The following is a 5,604-nucleotide window of genomic DNA, read 5'->3' on the forward strand; positions in this document are numbered from 1 at the left end:
GATTGAATTTTCTTACAAAGTAAACAGCAGGCCCAGATGGTTTTGTAGACAAATAATACGCCTTCAAAAAGGCAAATAAGGGCCGGACATGGTGACTCATGCCTTTAATCCTAACACTTTGGGAGGTTGAGGTGGGAGGGTTGCTTGAAGCCAGGAGTTTGAGACCAGCCTGGGCAACATAGGAAGACCCCATCTCTATAAAACAAAAAACAAACAAACAAACAAAAAACAGCCAGGTATGGTTATGTGCACCTATCATCCCAGTTGCTTGGGAAGCTGAAGCCAGAGGATAGCTTGAGCCCAGGAACTCAAGGTTGCAGTGAGCTATGATCACACCACTGCACTCCAGCTCAGGTAACAGAGCAAGACCCTGTCTCTAAAGAGAAAGAAAAGAAGGAAGGAAAAAATGAAGAAAACAAGAAGAAAGCTAGAAAGAAGGAAAGAAAGAAATCAAATACAAATGCAAAAAAAAAGCAAAAGTACCTGGAGTTACAATGAATTGGCCCCAGCAGTGACCATCTCCAGGTTCACCGCGTAGCCTGAGGCTATCCGTTTCATAATCCCAGGAAATCCTGGATTCTTGGAGAAGGGTGTTCTCAGACACTCCACATAGTTTATTTCCCAAGTTGGACCCTCTCTCCTGGGTCTTGCTGGCACAAGTATCTCTGGTTACAGTGGACTGTTTCTAGGCCCCTCTATGTCCAGGCCTCCTTTCTGTCCAGTCAGCTGTGTCCTTTCTTCTTTTCTTCCCCCCAGGAATCTGGATTCCTCAGTGTTCTCTTTCCCTGCCACGGAGGCATAATCCCAGGAATCTTTCCCCACTTCATTTGCCAAACTCAGGGTCAACCAGTCCCTGTCCATGGTACTAAGAAATACCTTTCAAAGCTATTTCTCTTCTCTTTGCCTACTCCTTGGTTCGTGCCAGGGTAAAATGTCATCTTCTCAGTGAATCAGATCTGTCAGCTCCTAAATCCTTACCCTGGGGTAATAATGAATGCCTCTGTAGCACTTTGTTCATGCCTTCTTGAGAATCCAGGTCCATCCTTGTCAGAGTCAGTGGTTAATATGGCAGTCCTCCTGCTGGTTGATTTTCAAGCTCCTCTAAACTAGTCAATGGCAGTGAAAGAAAGTGTGATCATGATAAAGGTGGTAGAATGACAATTACTATTCATGATGCGGTGACCAGGGGCCAGGCACTGTTCTAAGTGCTTTCTTGTGTTATCCACTGGATCCTCATACTTTAATTATCCTTGTTTTAGAGCTCAGGAAACTTGAGGCACAGACAATTTAAATAACATACACAAGTTGCATTGCTAGTTTGATGCTAGAGTCAACATTCTTAACCATTTGCTGTAACTAGCAATTGCATTGGAGTTTAGAACTTATAAAACACACTTGCACATGAGTTCATGTAATCACTCCTCCTGTGAATGTATTCCATGAACTACCCTAGTTACTAATCTATGAATCTCATATCAAATCTGTATGTGTGGGGAGCAACAAGGAGCTGAGAAAAAAACAAGCAAGATGGAGGAGGTTGCCTCACTACTCAAGGGAGCTGTGGAGAGGCGTCTCCAGCGATACAGGTGGTATATGTGAAGAATCCACAACACACACACACACACACACACACAGAATCAGCTTTAAACACCTGCTGGGTCCAAAGAACATGAAACCATCTTATGAAAACACCAGTCAAGTAAGCATTTTCCTTTCCCTCTCCTCTCACTTCCAATCTTTCCCTGCTAATCGGGGAGAGGTCAGAAAGAGCAGCTGTCTATCTGTGCGAGGAGAAAGTAGGGAGAGAAACAAAGTCATCATCCTCCTCCAGACTAAAGTACCCCTCTGTAGTGGGCTGAACTAGGAAACGGGAGAGAAATTTTCATTTTAAATGAATTGGAAGCTTAAAATCATGACTTGGACCTGGACTTTCTAGTTACCATTTTGAGACAAACTAAAGGCCATCAAACCTATGGCTTTAAATTACTACCTGTATAACACTGTTTTCTTGTTTTGTTTTGTTATTTGAGACAGAGTCTTGCTCTGTTGCCCAGGCTGTAGTGCAGTGGCATGATCACCACTCACTGCAGTCTCAAATTCTTGGGCCCAAGCTACCCTCCCACCTCAGCCTCCCCAGTAGCTGCGACTACAGGTGCTCCCCACCACACCCGGCTAATTAAAAACTATATATATTTGTAGAGACAGGGTCTTACTATGTTGCCCAGGTTGGTCTTCAACTCCTGGGCTCAAGTGATCCTCCCACCTCAGCCTCCCCAAATGCTGGGATTACAGGCATGAGAGACCGTACCTGGCCTGTATAGTACTTTTTTTTTTTTTTTTTTTTTTGAGACAGAGTCTCGCTCTGTTGCCCAGACTGGAGTGCAGTGGCCGGATCTCAGCTCACTGCAAGCTCTGCCTCCCGGGTTTACGCCATTCTCCTGCCTCAGCCTCCCGAGTAGCTTGGACTACAGGCGCCCGCCACCTCGCCCGGCTAGTTTTTTTGTATTTTTTAGTAGAGACGAGATTTCACCATGTTAGCCAGGATGGTCTCGATCTCCTCACCTCGTGATCCGCCCGTCTCGGCCTCCCAAAGTGCTGGGATTACAGGCTTGAGCCACCGCGCCCGGCCCTGTATAGTACTTTCAATAACCTTTGAGTAACTAGGGAAGGTATAAATTGACCTATGTTCAGGATCAAAGTGAGAAACATTGGGGACACAAAAAAAAAAAAAGGAAAAAAAACTGATTTCTGGTTATAAAATGTAATTCTGTTTCATTAGCACACTGATGACATACGAGACTCTGTAATAACTACGGATTATGATTAATCCAATTCTGTGCACCTGAGAGCCAAAGAGAAAAGAAAAGAAAAAAAAAAAAAACTCACGAAGCCTAGCTGTGAGTATCAGATGCAAATAAAAGTTGAGAAGACATTGGGAGGTTATCTCAGCAATGTCAACAACTTAAAAATGAATTTTAGACTAGCCTCTTCTTCTTCTTTTTTTTTTTTTTGAGACAGGATCTCACTCTGTTGCCCAGGCTGGAGTGCAGTGGTGCGATTTCAGCTCACTGCAACATCCACCTCCCAGGCTCAAGCCATCTTCCCAGCTGGGAATACAGGTGTGTGCAACCACACCTGGCTAATTTTCATATTTTTTGTAGAGACCAGGCTTCTCCATGTTTTCCAGGCTGGTCTTGAACTCCTAACCTCAAGTGATCAGCCCACCTCAGCCTCCCGAAGTGCTAGGATTATAGGCGTCAGCCATCGCGCCCAGTCCTGGCTTCTTCTTTTTGAAACTCATTTTTATTTTATTAAGAATAAAACGAATAATATACCATGAGTATATGTCGAAATTTACCATAAATTATATAGCATAAACCAGCAAGTATTGGACTGCGGACTTACATCAATATGATGGTTGGTAAACATAACCTATATGTGTGTATATAATAAAAGAAATGAGCTGGGTGTGGTGGCTCATGCCTGTAATCTTAACGCTTTGGGAGGCTGAGGTGGGAGGATCACTTGAGATCAGGAGTTGGAGACCAGCCTGAGCAACATAGGGTGACCCTCTGTCTCCAAAAAGGTAACTCTCTGCAAGCCTGGCTGCTGAAACTGCCTCTTGTAAATGGAGACCAGTTTTATCTAACAGCTGCTGAAACAACCTACTGTGCCTCTAAGACTAATTTTACCCACTGCCATCTCTCACCAATCCTAGCTTGCAAGCTCCCCCAAACCTTACTAAAACCAATGAAATTTCTTTCAAAACAATGTGTAACTCTTCTCCTTTTTATAAAACCCCCAACCTTCTCTTTGTTCTCCCGATATATCGAAGACAACCACCTGTCTCATCTGTGGGTGTGCCCTGAATTGTAATTCTTACTTCCTAAAAAAAATGCTTTAAATTTAGAGATTCACCTCTATGTTTTATTTGACTTTGACTTAAGTATCACAGTAATTCTAGGCAAACATTGGGCACCTTCATTATGTTTTCTAATATAGTTATGACTGTGTATTTAAAATATTCAAGTGGACATTATTTTATTTTAAATAATTGCATGTCTCCATTCCTGTTTGGACATTATATTGATACTTTTGAAATTTCATGTGGAAGTAGGTTATATCATCTATAATTTTAATTCCATTAAATCAAAGTGGATAGTTGTAAATCAATTCCATCATAGGTAGTTTGTTTAGTTTAATGTTTATGATTCTTATGGAGAAAATAAACAATGCAATCATTTAAAAAGTGTTTTTCATTTACCTTTGCATAGGTGCTTAAAATACATATTTCTGTTTCAAGATGACACTGAAAAACTATTCTAATATAACAGCAGCAAAAATGTAATTCTGCAGTTACAAAAGTGCAAAACTGAAATTCATAATTAAGGTTTTCTCATGTTTACAATTATGGTTATTTAATCAATACTAATACTATGCAGGTCTGTTGTAAGATTTCTAGATTTGGGTTAAACACATGCACACAATACTGCCAGTTGTGTGAGGCTTTCCAAGTTATATTTCGTGCACTTTTTTGAAAGAGTTCTAAAAGAGTCAGCCAGTCCACAAGACAGACAGAAAATAGTTAAATTAACTGGAGTAAATTGGACTCTTAACATTTAAAGCATGCAAGATTCTGCAGCAAACTGGGAGTACTTCGGGATTGGCCTGCTATCTTCTTTAGTATTAATTTCATCTTAACAGTTTAAGAATTTGAACATTTTAACACCATCAAGTTCATTTAGGTGACGTGTTTCTTGTGTGTTAACTTGACTCCCCTGAATGATCTAGTTAGTGAACTAGAGTCACTAATAATTTGGTCACAAGGCAAATCAAGCCTACACGAAAGGAAGTGAAAACTCAAAATATCATAGTATCATCTGAACCTACTCAAGTAATTTATTTTCAATACAAACATGTAACTTCAATAATGAGATGACTCATTAATGAGTCAAGCTCCTCCAACAAGACAACGACAACATCTCTTCTTCTAAGGTTTAGGTTTTGCATAGAAATCCGGATACATGGAACAGCCCATACCAACAGTCATTGCTCCTACAACAAAGCTGGACTGCCACACGCATGTGGATCACATCACCTGATGTGATATTTTAGTATTTCCCCTGCTCTTCAATTTGTATAATCCATATGCAGCAACTACTGCAAAACCTGCCATTCCAATGGGACAAATGGTGCCTTTTTAGCTTTACGAATCAGTTTGGATCCCTGGAATCCCTTACAAGTCATCCAGCTTCGCCCACGGATATTTTCAGGAATGGCAACGGTGACCAGAGATCAGAGGATTGTAGGAACAGAGAGCGAACAGAATAAGTTCGCTAGCTTTAAGATTTACATCTGTTCCTGAGGCTTCCTCCCTGCCCCTACCCTTCCTTCTTCAATCAGGCTAAGAGCTCCTGGAGAAATGGAACACCTGATTCAGTGAGGGTGACAAATAATTATGAGTATGTTCGTGCCTGGGTCCTGGGTAGAATGGGTTGGGTGAAGGCAAGCCATCTTGGCTGGCTGGCCAAGCCCCGAACAGCAGGGGGCGCTGTAGGGGGAGTCCCGCCGGGAGCGCCGGGCGCTCTGGCACTAGGGTGCCGG

This window comes from Trachypithecus francoisi, unplaced genomic scaffold (genome assembly GCF_009764315.1).
Source record: "Trachypithecus francoisi isolate TF-2019V2 unplaced genomic scaffold, Tfra_2.0 Lachesis_group8, whole genome shotgun sequence".
NCBI classification, from domain to species: domain Eukaryota; kingdom Metazoa; phylum Chordata; class Mammalia; order Primates; family Cercopithecidae; genus Trachypithecus; species Trachypithecus francoisi.